Source organism: Fundulus heteroclitus, chromosome 11 (assembly GCF_011125445.2).
Source record: "Fundulus heteroclitus isolate FHET01 chromosome 11, MU-UCD_Fhet_4.1, whole genome shotgun sequence".
NCBI classification, from domain to species: Eukaryota; Metazoa; Chordata; class Actinopteri; order Cyprinodontiformes; family Fundulidae; genus Fundulus; species Fundulus heteroclitus.
The window spans coordinates 2,029,896-2,045,754 of NC_046371.1; the positions used below are offsets into that span (position 1 = coordinate 2,029,896).

Here is a 15,859-nt window from a genome sequence, read left to right on the forward strand (position 1 = left end):
CAACACATTTTTCTGAAGTCTCTGTAATCCTCTTATGTGTCACCTATAAATATTGGACCGTGGTGCATGCATGAGCAGAATCTATAAATAGGTTTTTGAAAGCAAACACTAATATGCCAAGGACATCGCTCCCCCCCCCCCCCCCCCCCCCAGTTAAGGCCTGGGACAGTGGTACTGCTGGCTCCAACAGATGCACAGGCAGACATTCGCCTGTGTTGCACAGCAGGGCAGAACAGTGGTATTTTGGGAAAGGGACGAGTCACTGCAAGGTGGAGACGAGCCAAGAAACACTGCAGACACTTTGTCATTGTTATACCACAGTCCACCAGAATACATCCTGTCCTGTGCTGTGCACTTTTAAGAAAAGGTGACCTTTAGCTTCAATCACTTTCTGTCCTGTTCTCCTTGTGCTCCGTCATATCTGATGACATGAGTGGGACACTGAAGACGGCTGACAAAGGTAAAATATAGTTGGGCCTTCAGATAAGAGACATCCATCCAAACCCAGAGGTCATAAGTTATCTGATGTATTGATTTATACAGGTTATGCTGATAACTGTAAGGCACATTTAAATGTGAATAGACATACAGAGATAGGGAGGAGTGTTAGAAATGTTCACCGACTCACTGTATAGTCGACCCAAGAACAAAGGAGGACCGACTGCTGCTTTTTTTGCAGTTTAATTACTACTTGGATGCTTTGATACTTCAAACGTATACAGAACATTTCAAAGCACTTCTTTCATGAATAAATGCTTATAATCTTATGTGATGAACCTTTCTTGCTTTTTGGCTGAAAACATGCTGCCATAGACGTTTCTGTCTGGACTGACTGCAGCTTTAATCATCAGTTTTCCACAAATTTCTAAACAAGTTCTGCTTAGGTGCCGCAGAATGCGAGTAAATAAATCAGAAGTGGGAAAGTTTTGAAATACAGGACATGTTTTATGTTGACATTTACATTATACTGACGTGTTTAGAGGTAAAAGAGTAAAAGTTTAACAGGTATGACAGGCCTCACAGAGTCACTGCATTTAGCTATTAACGTCTCTAAATATCATATCATTAACAGTGAACATCATTGGTTCGGTACTAAAATTAGCACTGTCAAGCTAAAGTTAGCATTAGCATTTTTTTAAAGAGTCTAAATATTAAAATAATTTGCTGTAAACATTGCAATTCATCTGCATAAGAGAGGATTAGCTAGAATTTGTATTACAAGTCAGAAAAACAAAAAAGCCTAATTAGCTGTGAATGTTGTTAGCATTATCATGCTAACATTAGCAGTAGCATATTGTTTGTCTACAGAGATTTTAAAAACCCATATATGTTACTATCATTATTGGGGTTAGAATTCAAAGGTCTGCAGGATGACTCGGGCTTCACTACGTTTGAGTTTTTGAATCTGTGCTTAAATGTCTCTCTTGTAAATAACGTCTCAATAAGACCATCTGTATACATATTTAATAATGATTTTCAACTCTCGCCTGGTGAACGCTGGAGATAGGCACCAGCAACCCCATGAGGGATTAAACGGGTCAGAAAATGGATGGATGGATTTTCAACAGCATAATACAATACAATCTCCCTCACCCGTTTCTTCGTTTTGACATAACAAATGAATATTTCAATGTATACACATTACATTGTAATGTGTATACATTACATATGTATAGTTCGGCTGCGGCGCCCCTGGCGGCAGCAGCCGAACACAGCTCTGTACCAACTCGCGGACTTTTTGCATAAAAATGCATAAAAATGCCGCCAAACTCGCTGGAAACCACTCATCTACCCAGCCAATCAGTACTTGACCGCGAGCGCCTGTTGGAGTTACGATCAAGTTGTGTTTTTGGACTTTTAAATACCATGCTCGACTGCTTACGTGACTGTGGCGTCCTACGGAGACCAGCCCCGGAGGCCTGTGAAGCGGCGGCCTCGACGAGCGGCTCACGCCAGAGGAGAGCGACGCGGAAGCGGTGTAGCCGGCCGAAGAAGCGCGGGTGCCGAGGAGGCTTAGCAGCGAGGCTAAAGGCTAACCCATTCAGACCGCCGCTACCATCCATCTGGCTTTCCAACGTTCGCTCACTGGACAACAAAATGGACCATTTACAACTCGAGCTCTCTGCAAAGAGGGAGCTCATGGACTGCTGCGCTTTCATTCTGACCGAAACATGGCTTTCATCATCAATCCCAGACAACGCCGTTAGCCTGGAGGGGCTAGCTACTTTCCGCGCCGACAGACAGACAGAACTCTGCGGTAAGTCCCGAGGAGGCGGACTCTGCGTTTACACCAATAACACCTGGTGTAAAAATGCTAGATTAGTCACAAGTCTCTGCTCTCCAGACATTGAGCTTATGATTATTAGCTGCAGACCTTTTTATCTGCCTAGAGAGTTCACTGTTGTTATCATCGCAGCGGTTTACGTCCCTCCCAGCGCTGATACTAAAGATGCTATGGGTGTACTCTATCGGACTATCTCTGAGCTGCAATCTGCACACACAGAGGGTGTTTTCATCATTGCTGGGGATTTTAACCAGGCAAATATGAAAACTGTTCTCCCTCATTTTTAGCAACACGTGGATTTTGCAACTCGGGGAGAGAACACTCTAGACTTAGTTTACACAAACATTAAAGGAGCATTCAGAGCAGTCCCCTGCCCCCACCTGGGCTCTTCAGACCACCTTTCTGTGATGCTAATTGCTGCATACAGGCCCCTGCTGATCAGAGCAAAACCAACAGCGAGGCAGGTGAGGGTGTGGACTGAGGGAGCAATGGAGGCGCTCCAGGACTGTTTTGAGTGCTCTGACTGGAACATGTTCAAAGCTGCTGCAACTTATGAGGACAAGATCAACATTGATGAGTACGCCATGACCGTGTCAGCCTACATCAACAAATGCATTGAGGACGTCAGCACCACCAAGACCATCATCACCCGAGCCAACCAACGACCCTGGATTACTGCGGAGGTCCGTCAAGCGCTAAAAGCACGGAACTCAGCCTTCAAGTCTGGAGACAAGGAGGCTCTGAGGACAGCGAGAGCCAACTTGAACCGTGCCATCAGGCTAGCAAAGCGGAACCACAGTCAGAAAATCCAGGAGCTTTTCCATGACGCCAGCAACACCAGGAGCATGTGGAAAGGCATCCGGGCGATCACTGAATACAACACGCCCTCCCCCCCGGTGGGTGAAGTTGATGCTGACTTCCTCAATGGACTAAATAACTTCTTTGGGAGGTTTGAGGCACTAAACAGCACTCCAGCAGTGAAAGCTGTTCCCCAGCAGAAAGAGGAGGTCCTCTGCCTTGACACCGCCGACGTGTGGAAGACTCTAAGGAGAGTCAACCCGCGGAAGGCCCCAGGCCCCGACAACATACCTGGGCGGGTGCTCAAGGAGTGTGCAGGTCAGCTGGCTGGTGTCCTCACAGACATTTTTAACACCTCGCTGGACCAAGCCACAGTGCCAGCATGCTTTAAGTCTGCCTCCATCATTCCGGTGCCAAAGAAACCTCAAGTCACCTGTTTCAACGACTACCGGCCTGTTGCACTGACTCCCATCATGATGAAGTGCTTTGAAAGGCTGGTAAAGGAACACATCGTCTCCAGTCTCCCATCAACACTCGACCCGTTCCAGTTTGCCTACCGACGGAACCGCTCCACTGAGGACGCCATCTCCTCTGCTCTTCACCTGAGCCTGGCACACCTGGAGGAGAAGAACACGCACGTGCGGATGCTGTTCCTGGACTTCAGTTCAGCGTTCAACACCATCATCCCACAACATCTGGTGGGAAAACTGGAGCATCTGGGCTTCAACACACCCCTACAAAACTGACTGCTAGACTTCCTCACCAACAGACCTCAGTCAGTCCGGGTTGGTCAGAACACCTCTGATGTCATCACCCTCAGCACGGGCTCCCCTCAGGGCTGCGTCCTGAGCCCCCTGCTGTTCACCCTGATGACACACGACTGCGTCCCCAGGTTCACCACCAATCACATCGTGAAGTTTGCTGACGACACAACGGTGGTGGGCCTGATCAGAGACGACAACGACCAGGACTACAGAGAGGAGGTGGAGCAGCTGGTGGGCTGGTGCAGAGACAACAGCCTGATCCTGAACGTGGAGAAGACGAAGGAGATCATCGTCGACTTCAGGAAGAACCGGCCTCACCATGCTCCACTGCTCATCAACAACTCAGCTGTGGAGGTGGTTGGCAGCACCAAATTCCTGGGGGTGCACATCACGAACAACCTCACCTGGACTGTGAACACCACGTCACTGGTGAAGAGGGCACAGAAGCGACTGTACTTTCTGCGGAGGATGAGGAGAGCCCACCTGCCCCCGCCCATCCTCACGACCTTCTACAGAAGCACCATAGAGAGCATTCTGACCAGCTGTCTCTCTGTGTGGTGTGGAGGCTGCAGTGCCTCCGACTGGAAGAACGTGAGGAGAGTGGTGAGGACAGCAGAAGGGATCATCGGGGCTCCTCTTCCCTCCAATAAAGACATTTCATCGCAGCGCTGTGTGTCTCGAGCCCGTAACATCATCAGGGACCCCTCACACCCCCACCATAGACTAATTCACTGCAAGGTATCCTGTAGAGTTACTGCAATATTTCTGAGCTGTGTGAAAAACGAAATTTCGTTCTGTATGCACTCTGTGTATACAAAATGACAATAAAGAAAGTCTAAGTCTAAGTCTACATTTGCGGCCCCTGGACTGATTTTGTGTGAACCTCCAACAGAATTTCATTAAAGACCAGCACAAATGCCTGATGCAGATGGAAACTTTTTATCTTTAATAAGGGCAAAGTTATTAAAGACAGGTTAAGATCTCACAACTGAAAATGTTAGGTAAAACTCAAGGTATTCATCTTAACCAGACTTTTTACATTTTCTTTAATTTCTTAGTAAATAGGACTACATCTTTCCGAGATCTTTAACTCCAATGCAGAGTTTGGTGCATTAAAATCTGTCTTGAATTAATTTATGAAGAATTAGCTAAACTGGTTTTAGTGAGAAACGTTTAGGTGTTCTGTTTTTTTGAGACTGGCAGCCCGCATGGAGCATCGAAGTGGGCCTATGTTGTATATTGACCTGAAAAATCATTTAATATATCTAAATTCAAGGTAATGCTTGGGTTAAAACTGACACGGTGCTGCTTTAAGTGTTCTTTTAAAAATGACATTTTTACGCTACAAATTACAAGTCAAGCTGTCTGGAAAAATGCCCCTTGAAGTTTCTTGTGTTATGCCAGGATTCAGAATGCAGATTTATAATGAATAACACTCGTGGTAAAAACTTTAACAAAAAAAAAAAAAACGTAAGAAGATTGGTTTGTGTTCTTCTGCTAATGGCTTTTTCTTCTCCTTTTCACCTCTGCTGACACCATGTGTTTTACTCATCCAGCTTTTTTTTTCTTCTTTTCTCTCTCCTGATTAATCTGCGCTTCTTGTACTGCATTTCATTTGAATAGTTTTAGTTCTCCAGCCGCTCACGGAGAGACCGACTCCCATCCAGAGAGAGCTGGAGATGATGAGTGTGCCTCGCCTAAGTGGCTGCAATCAATTGTGATTAGTGGCTGCTGCTACTTTTTGAGAGGAGCACATCAAAGTTTTATTATTGGGTGTCAGAGTGGGCGAGACAGGGTGGGGCGGGGGGTAATTATGCTCTTATCGCCACCCTCCTCCCCACTCTGTGTGAAGTCTAGGCTCCATAGCTCTAGTCACCGCCTAAATCCAGATCTGGTGACTGTTAACAATTCTCCAGTTATGGATAATTATTATTTTTCTCTCTGATATATCTAGTATTGCTGTAATTTTAAGGTTACTAATTTACTTTTACACTTATGCGCATCAGGCATTGCTTTTTTAAATAATACAGAGCAAACAAACACCTCTGAAGTGAAATTTCCACCACTTTGACTTCTTTGATGTCTTTGCCAGACTTCTAGCTATCACACAAAGTAATCTCAGAGTTTCAAAATATGCACATTTCATCATCGCAGCACTAATGCTCAGAAGAGTTTTGTCAAATAAGTGCCACAGAAATGTAATAAATAGTGTGTGTTGGTTCTTTCTAGCTGGCAATACATAAGAACGTGGCCAAAAGAGTCCTAAAAATAAATCTTAACACTCTTTGGGGATGATTCAAATCAACTTAGAGAACAGAGGATATAACTTCATTCTCTATATTGTATACTGACAGTGTAGTGAATCGAAATCTATAAATATCTAGCAGTAGAGTTATTCAGGTGTTTTACCATGAAAAGTCTGGACCCGTAGTCACTAAAAGTAGTTCTTAGTGATTTTAGAAAAAATCTTAGATTTTTCTTAGAAGTTTATCTCAGTAAGATAAAAGTAAGTCTCAAAGCACCCATAGGCCTTCACAGAACCTGTAAAGAGAAGTAATGTCAGGAGGAGTGAGGACTTTTAGCAGGAAGACTGCGGAAATGGAGAGAGCTGATTGGCTGATCTGCCACCTGAACAGTGGAGGAAATGAGCACAGAAACTTCTATAGCAATCAGACAGTTATTAATATGTAGATAAGATACATTTTATCATAGTTAATGAATTAACATAGTACACAAATACATATTTAAAACGTTCCACCACACAAGAATGTAAAAAATCCCATTTTCAGCAAGAAAGTGATTAAAATATCCAACTAACCTTAAATGTTTAGCTGAATTCTTGTTAGATGTGTTCAGTATAGTACATGTATTCAGTCTGTGTGCTTTTCCCTCCAATAAAGATGATTCAGATTCTAATTTTATATAATACCTGGCGACAGGAGGTTGCTCAGTTATTTTGGTTTAAACTTTCTGTTGAGTCAGCTGTCCCAAATTAGGCATAAGAACCAAAGCGAATCAAAACAGCGTGCCATACTATACTTTCAGAAAAATAATCACAATTAAATTTAATTACACATAATATTTGAGGCATTCTTTAATTATCCCTTTCCATTATTTAAAGAAAGGCAGTTAAATATCAAGAGAAATAAACCAGTATGTATTGGTTTAGGTGCCTGTGCATGGAACGGTTGTTTAATATATGAAATGATAGCCGGTACGAGGGAAATCACATCGGCGTTAGATAGGAGCATGAAGTGGTGAAACTGACCTAAAGCCATCAATATCGGTCAGATTTCATAAAAGTAAACCAACTCAATGGGAATAGGTGGAAATATGGTGTAACTTTAAAACTTAAACCTGGAACATATAATTTCTATCACTATATGTTTTCTAATCTGCATTGCTTGTCGTTATTTCAGCTTTTAACTTTTTGTTCACTCTCTTTTTCTCTTCATAGAAGGTACACCTGGTCTGGCGTTCTGTCAGCTGTGACATCATCAGGGGAGGCAGATCATCCTCTATTACCATCTACCATAGAAAGTATTCCTGGGTCAATGTGAGCTTCTGTGCTTTCTGTGTCTCTGCTCTGTCTTATCTAACATAGAAAGTACTCCTGGGTCAATGTGAGCTTCTGTGCTTTCTGTGTCTCTGCTCTGTCTTCTCTAAGCCCCAGTGGGTGGAGGCAGATGAGCGTTCACACTGAGCCTGGTTCTGGTTCTGCTGGAGGTTCTCCTCCCTGTTTAAGGGGAGTTTTCCTCTCCACAGTCGCTTCATGCATGCTCAGTATGAGGGATTGCTGCAAAGCCATCAACAATGCAGACGACTGTCCACTGTGGCTCTACGCTCTTTCAGGAGGAGTGAATGCTGCTTGGAGAGACTTGATGCAACCTGTTGGGTTTCCTTAGAGAGGAAATTGTTTTGACCAATCTGTATAATCTGACTGAATCTGACTTTGGAAAGAACCTTGAGATGATGTGTTGTTAACTGGTGCTATATAAATAAAACTGAATTGAATTGAATTGAGTTATTTGTCACACAGATACAAAATGATCATTTAACAGGTACTAAATGTAAACCTTTGGGGATGAAATGATAACGTGTGGGTCTAAAACGGGGTGCAAATTAGTAAAAGGATGAATTTACCCAAAGCCACGGTAAACTAACCAGATGGAAATTTAAGTACACAGAGCTATTTGAAAACTTCCACCATGCAAGACTGCAAAAATCCAATTTTACAGCAAGAAAACAATAAAATATCCAACTAACCTTAAATATTTAGCTGGATTCTTGTTAGATGTGTTCAGTATTGCACACGGATTCAGTCTGTGTGCTTTTTCTCTCCAAGCTGCCTTGTTTTATTTTTCATCACATGAATCCTTCAACCCTCAACCTTTCTGCTCTTCAGTGGACAGCTTCCCCACTGCTCGAGAAGCTACAACTGCTCCCCTCCTCCACAGGAGAACAAGGACACTGTTTGTGTGTGAGTCCTCTTCACAGTCCTTTGATACGAGCGGCCATGTGGGTGTATGCATTAGGGATAGAAGATGCTGCATTTGCTTTAGCAAGTCACTGCAGAGCTACGCTTTTCTGCCTTCATCTTACTAACAAGCGCCGCATTGTGAGAGAGAAACACCGGGATGGGTGGGGACGCATGATTTAAACATCACAACCCCGACAAAATCAGGGCAAGACATCTAATCATGTAGGAGGTCTGTTTGGATTTTTGGTAACAGCCGAGGTCAAAGTATGAACCTTCCTTTTTCCATTCAGCATTCAGCATGAGTTAAAGGGAATTTAGCAATAGAGCTATTTAAATGTTGTCCATTCGGAGACAACTATTTAGCAGATCAATGGTGATGATATCATGGCTGATGCAATCAACTGGTTCCCTTATATAGGACATTTTTTTACCATTCTGTATAATCTGATTGAATTTGACTTTGCAAAGAGCCTTGAGATGACATGTTTCATGAATTGGCGCTATATAAATAAAATTGAATTGAATTGAATAGAATTGAATTCTCCGAACATCACCGTCAAAATACGGGCCAAGTCCAATTTTCTGCTCCGTTCTGGTCCATCGGACTCCGGCTGGGTCAAGCTCCACAAATTGTTTCAAACAGGAAAAAGAACGCTCGTTACCCTATTTTACTTTTGTCAAAGTAAAACAGGGTAACGAGAGATCGGTAGCTACTAATTAAAACATGTATTTATTTAAATTTTGGATGCAAACTTCTGTTTTTTTTCACCGAACCAGGAAGCAGACTTGTCGTTTTACATATAAAGACTTTGTATATAAATACAATGTACTCAACCATACTTGGTGGAAGTATAAATCCGCGAGCCGCTGTATAATCAGCAACAGAGAACCTTTTCGGACGCTGTTAAAAGGAAGAATGAAAAGTTTGTTTTGTTTTCAGCTCCTTTATATCCATGCTTTTATTACGTGAACTCGTACTTCTCGCGCAGGTTCTCCTCGAGTTCCAACGAACCCAGAGTGGAGGTAGACGGAGTAACGGCGAATGCAGTAGACGTCGCTTTTCACGGCTTGGAGCGGACGCCTACAGGAGCGCGTCTGAGAGGTAAACCAGTGGATCCATATTAAGGCAACACCTCAAAGACTTTGCTTCCCTGTGCCATATCATGGGGAAATAAACAGTTACAGGGACATACTGTGTGTCTGGGAGGCTCGTTTAAAAATGTGTTGATCTTATCAGCACAGCAGCTGCTGATAATCTGCAGAAACTTTCCCTAAAACATGCGGCAGGCTGCGCTACAACCCCCCAGCCGCATGTTTACAGGCATTGAGTGGATTGAGCACAGCAGCGCTCACATTTTTAAAAAGGTCATTGTTGCATTGCACATCACCATCTGTCCACACTTCAGTCACTAGCAACAGTAAAAAACAAAAGATTAAGATTTGCCTCATTCGCTTGTGTTTCTACAGAAGTTAACATTTACAGTAAGAGAGGGACTGCAGGTGAGAGCGCCTCACAAACTTTTACACAGATGGACTAACTCCAGGCTCAGCTAAAGAGACAGATCAGATTGCTCTGTAGTGTGGCGCTGCACAGCGGTTATGAGCAGTCAGCGTCTTACCTGATGAAGATCCAAAGCCTGATTATCAGGAAAATATTGGTATTCCTCAGTCAAGCAGCAAATTCTAAACTGGATTCAGATAACCCATTATGATATTTTTGTGTTGTTAGTCTTAATATGCAATAAACTGGGAGTCCAAGAACGCATGTCCAACAATAAACAGCTAATCACTTTTTCAGGGCAGTTTGGTGCAAACAGTAAAAACTCGCTTTAATGGGCAAAACTCCCCCTTGGGACAGGTCCCTTTCATAAAAGCTCCAGTCTCTCAGTCACAGGTGGGTAGTTCTGGTCCCTGGGGATCGGGATATCCTGCACGTTTTGAAAGTGCTTCTGCTGCAAACACCTAATTTACAAAGTTTAACTGCATCCTTTGCATTTTATGCACACTTGGAATGTAAATGTTTTCAGGCAGAGAAACATCTAAATCCAGCACCTCAGCCCAAAATGTCTGCCCCCGCTCTAATGTGTGTGCGACTTATTACACCCTGCTACCTACTGCCAGTATGATACTGACTGCTGGTAACAACTCCGCAGAATCCCATTTAAAAATGTGCTCTTTCCTTTTAGGTGTGGCTACCTGTAAAAGACATTTAAAAGCCAATTAAATGTCTTTTACAGGTAGCCAATGGTTTAAGAAACTACTTCACATGCCAGCTTTAACTCAGGCAAGCTGCAAAGGTTCCAGAGATTCAGGTTGTATTTGATTACGTCCTTAAAGTGCTAACTGGATGCAACTGCCCTCGAAGCACACTTTTTTAAAGCAACTGGAGCAAAAACGTAGCGATATGGATGTAGAACAAAAATGCAGTGCAGCACAAAAGTCCCTTGAGTCTCGGTTCAAGTTGAACAAAATTGATTAAACTCCACATAACGGCTGACAGAAAGCATAAAAGCTGCTCTCTGGTGTCCATAAAGTGGAGCAAAACGATGACCAGTAGTCAGGCCTCTCTGTCCAAGTATCTGAAACTAGTTTGAAAGCAATCAGCTCTCTTCCATTCCATCTCTAACTCCCTGACATAATCCACCTCTGCGGATTTAGTCGGAGATATAGCGGATGTGAAACGATGAAGGGGCCGATGTTGTTTGGAAGCTGCAGAGTGGAGGTTATGTCATAATGAAGCGGTGCAGCTGCAGCAACGATGCCTAGAAGGGATCACAGGAGATCAAGGAGCCGCCGTCAAAGCAGAACACGCTGCCCTTGACAGCCGGCGCTGTGGGAGTCGGTTCTTCGTCTGCCCCACAGCAGATAAATGCAGAGTTTTGTTTGGTGCACACGTGAGGGCATTCTGCAAACGTTGCCCTTGTGCGGTATGTGGAAGGTGCGTTTGAAAGGCGACGCATGAAGAGGGTAGCGGGGAGTTTTGAAGGAGTGATTGACGTTCCAACTCGCAGGAGTCCACAAAAGCCTCTGCTTTACAAGACCGTGGACAGGTTCATGTTTGCGTCCACACGTGAAGCATCAACCCACTACCACGGGTCAAAACATAAAGAAGGATGTACACGGTGACTGCTGATGTGGGGTGGAGACCAGATTCAGCTATTCATGGTGAAGATCTGGAGCTGGAACCTAAACAAACTATAACTTTGGTGGCAATATTTAAATATATCTTTGTTTACTGTCCAGCAGCAGCAACGACTGGAGGGCAGGAACACGCAGAAATACGGCAACGCTGTACGTTGTTTTGGATCTAATCACCTTTGTGCTAATCTCTGCTGCTCCTGGTCGACTGTCTTGGCCATTAATGAAATGCGGGGTTTGCTCTTGTCTCGGTAGATTAGTTTGGGATTACGGCGAACCTGACACGCCTATGAGCAGCGCGCTCTACCACCATCGTACCACGCATGCAGCTCATGCATCAGATACCGTTATTCTATGTCTCTCCCCACATCCCTGTTTGCTCTCCAGCTGTAAATCATTTGTGATCTTTTAACAAACGGTGAAGGCACAGGTGGCTAACAACACCCAGTATTAACATGAAAGATCATAAATACATTCCCTCCGATTAAAACTATAAAAATGTTGGTAGAGTTTAGGCGTGTTTTTTAACAGCTGAACTGCTACTTCCTGTAACAGGTGGCTGTGCTACAGCGCCAAGGCTAGCCTTTAATCATAGCTCTCAACTCTCACGCATTGACCGTGTGACACACGCATTTCACTAATTGCACACGCTCACACGCATTACTTTGAAAATCTCAATCTGACAATGAAAATCTCACTCTTGAAACGCAGGCGTACGGACGCCTCGCGTCATGGCGGAACCAATTTGCGGTAAAATGGTTTCCGCACGTCCAGTAGTAGAGGTAACACAGCTGCAAGGACCGCCGCCGCGTAAACAAGTTTCCCTCATCCAAAGTGAAACATTCTACGGTCCGTGTTGCGTGCGAATTAAATTGTAAGTCGGCATGTGTTATTACAAACTGTAACCTGAAAGTTAAGTCCGTATAAAGTAGTGACAGTCTTGAATCGAACAACAGCCCCCCCCCCCGTTGGACCGTTTAGTATTGAACAACAGCACCCCCCCCCCCCCCCCCCCCCGCGTTGGACCGTTTTTATCGACCAACAGCACCCCCCCCCCCCCCCCCCCGTCAACAATCTCACTCTCAACAGTCGTCAAAAGTTGAGAGGTATGCTTTAATGCTAAAACAATAAAGCTGGTTTATTTTTGTCCTTTCTGATAAACAACACACAGATCATAACATAACCAGGGGCATTAACGCATTGACTCATCTGAGTTTGAAACTGGTTATTTTCTAACTTCTTGTAGCAGCTGGACGTGCTACTGGGCTGATGCTAGTTAGCCCTGTAGCAAATAAAGTTCTGGTTTAGCTGTTCAATTGTTGTCATATTATCATGTTTACAAAAATAAATACACATAAACATCCAACAAACCAATTTTAGTCAGACTTTCAAATTGTAATTCTTATAACTCTCTGTGGCAGTTTGCTGTGCTACAGGGCCAAATCTTGTTGTACATAAATACAACCAATTAGTAGACTTGGCTTTTTGTCATGGTATTTTTACTTCTCTTTTTTATAACAAAAAGCAAATACCATATTTTTCGGACTATAAGACACACTTGTAATCCTTAAATTTTCTCAAAAATTGATGGTGCACCTTATAATCTGGTGCTCCTTATCTATGATCACCGTTGTGCTTACTGACTAATTTTATGTGGTATAATGCTAAATATAACATAAATATATTAAATGTGTTCGTACGACTTTGGTTAGCAATAAAGCCGCTCCGCTCATTGGACATTAGGAGTATTACGGTACACTGTGTCACTACCTGAGAGGACCCCTGAGCTGTCTACCAGACTGCCTGACTGTAATGTCTAAACTAGAAGTGCATTTATGTAAGGCAGCCTGGAGTACGCGCTAGCAACAATAAACCTAGTAAGTTAATTCACTATGAAAGTTACGTTTATTTTATGTTAGAAACAGGGCAGTGTAGTCCAGCTACTCTGTCCTTCTGATGGAGACGGATAGAGAGCTGTGGACGTGAAGGAGTGATATTACACACTTGGGAAGAATATTTGATGCACCTTATGGTCTGAAAAATACGGTTAATCAAATAAATGTATCTGTTAACTGGAGTTTTAAACTGCTATCATACTTTCAAAAATTCTTCACTTAGAAAAGTAGCAACAAAGATCAAAAGCTGTATGTTTGTCGATGGATATAATTCGAGAATTATATAGAAATTACTAGTATTTGCCTTATTTTCGAAACGCATGATTGATGGGAGTTTTAAACTAGTAATTTTCTAACTTCCTGTGGCATCTAGCTGTGCTATAGTCATATTACTATTTTGTGTGTTAACAGTTACAAGCACCTGGATATTTTTTTTTGCTTTATTTCTTTTAAACCCAATACACAGATAATAAAATAACCAACAACGTTTGAAACATGAGCTGTGGTTGCTAGCTGTGCTGTAGGGCTGACGCCAGCTTCTATCAACAGGTGGAGATTTATTTTCTGCTTGTTTTTTTAATTTTTATTTTATATTTTTAAAAAGTTCTACAACAAACAACATTTTGCTAGCATGGCGTTCTTAGCTGCTGCTTTCTTTTACTTCCGCTACTGCAAGCAGGAGCTGGAGGCCAGGCAATCGTCGTACTCGATGACCAGATTTTAAATAACCTAAAAGATTTTACTGACAGTCTTTGCATAATTGTCAGTGTTATACAATTAGAGGAGCATGAATATTCCCAACATTACCTTGTTACATTATCAAAATAAATAATGTGTACCGCTATGCTAAAGCTGGCGTTTTCATCCTAACATATTAAAAGACAATGATTACAAAACACATAATTGCTTCTTTAGTTATTCAGTTTTTTTTCTGTTCCAGTAGAAAAAAGCAAAGCAACCTTTCCATAAGCAGTCTGAATAAAGCGGAGAGTTTTTCTTTCTCTGATCAAACACTCTGTTTTCCTTCAAATGTTAGAAAGTGCATCTTTGATTCCTGTCCAACGTGTGGGAGTGGGGTTGGATAAACAGGCTCACACAGCGGGGGGAGGAACAGGAGCAAAAACAATGAACACAAGCTAAAACAGCTCCATGTCGCTGTTTGTGGCGCTCAGGTAGATTAGACTGGAATAATGTTCATGCTAGTCATCTGACACATTTACCTTGTTCCTTTGATTAAGCAGCTAAGACAACAAGCGCCCGCTGTGTTTGCATCGATTGCGCCGTTTCTAACGGTGATTAAACTGCAGCAGCCTCGTGTTCCCCGGTCAGGGCTGACGGCTGCGCGCTGGACCAACTGAAACCCTCACATCCTCCATCTCATGTGTTGCCAGGTTTGATCTGTGAACACATTTAGCTGAGTCTGGGGCTAAAATAAATGATTTTAATAACTCCTGGTGCCTTTTTATGAACACAGCCAACTGCTTCGCCTCTAGCTGCATAAATACTGGAGCAAGGCTGAAACCGGCAGGTTACTGCAGCAACAATAACATTATTTTTTGTAAAAAAAAAAGTATCACATATGAACTCCTGCTTTGTTTTTGTTTTTTAAGTTGCTTATGCAAATCCCTGGTATATGAACTATGCCATATGCTGGAAGCAATAAATGCACTACAGTGAGTAATACACTTTGAGCACATGCAGGTATTTCTCAAAGGATTATTTTCTTATTTTGATCTTGAAGAATAACACCACAGCTATAAACAACTGTCCAACATCACCAGCCTAGATCAGGCAATGTTTTCAGGAATAATTAAATTCTTGCATGAGATTTTTTTTTCCATTTCTTGTAAATAGTCTGTTGGTTTTTATGCACAAACATACAGTACATGCACATTTTGTAATTTTTTTTTTATTATCCTAGTCAGTTATACTATTTTAATAACCACACAGTATTTTTCTACGTTGTAAATTTCCCCTTGCTGTATAATCTCTAAATTTTACTTTCTGTTTTTTATATTTTTACTTTTCTACGAATCTACACGCTGCGACTTGCACCTGAATTCCCGCAGAGGGACAATAAAGGGTATTTCTTTTCTATTCTAATTAATTTACTTGTAGGTGCAGCAGAGTAATAGAAATCCAACAGAGCCTACAGTGATTACATGCATGCCACTGATTCTGTATAATTGAATCATTAATTAAAAAGGGCGTGTTTAAAATAAAACCACTATGGAGTTCAATCAGTGAGCTTCTTCATCCTGTCAAACGGGGGCCAAACACGTGCCTTTATTCAGGGGTGAAGGCTCCAGATGTTCTACCTGCAGGTCATGGAGCAGACGACATGCAGAACGGCGTCATTTGATTAAAAAGTTGACTGGAGAGGACAAAAGAAGTGAAGAAAGTGAAGCTGTTCAGCTGAAATGATCTCAGAAAACTGATGTTTTAATGGATCAAAGCAGTCGATTTGGCCAAAGATCGTATCCAGGATTATCAAAGAGCG

At 42.6% G+C, this 15,859-nt stretch overlaps 1 protein-coding gene and 1 long non-coding RNA gene across 6 annotated transcripts in view; one reads left to right on the forward strand and one right to left on the reverse strand.

Moving 5' to 3' along the window:
• cadm1a (cell adhesion molecule 1a) overlaps positions 1–15,859 on the reverse strand; it is a 523,695-nt gene that overhangs the window by 114,630 nt on the left and 393,206 nt on the right. The gene's annotated exons all lie outside the window — the stretch shown is intronic.
• Positions 1–15,859, forward strand: part of LOC110368754 — a 30,661-nt gene that overhangs the window by 2,193 nt on the left and 12,609 nt on the right. Inside the window, exon 2 of the long non-coding RNA XR_002428374.2 lies at positions 8,252–8,326. This is a non-coding gene — a long non-coding RNA (uncharacterized LOC110368754). The remainder of the gene's footprint in view (positions 1–8,251; positions 8,327–15,859) is intronic.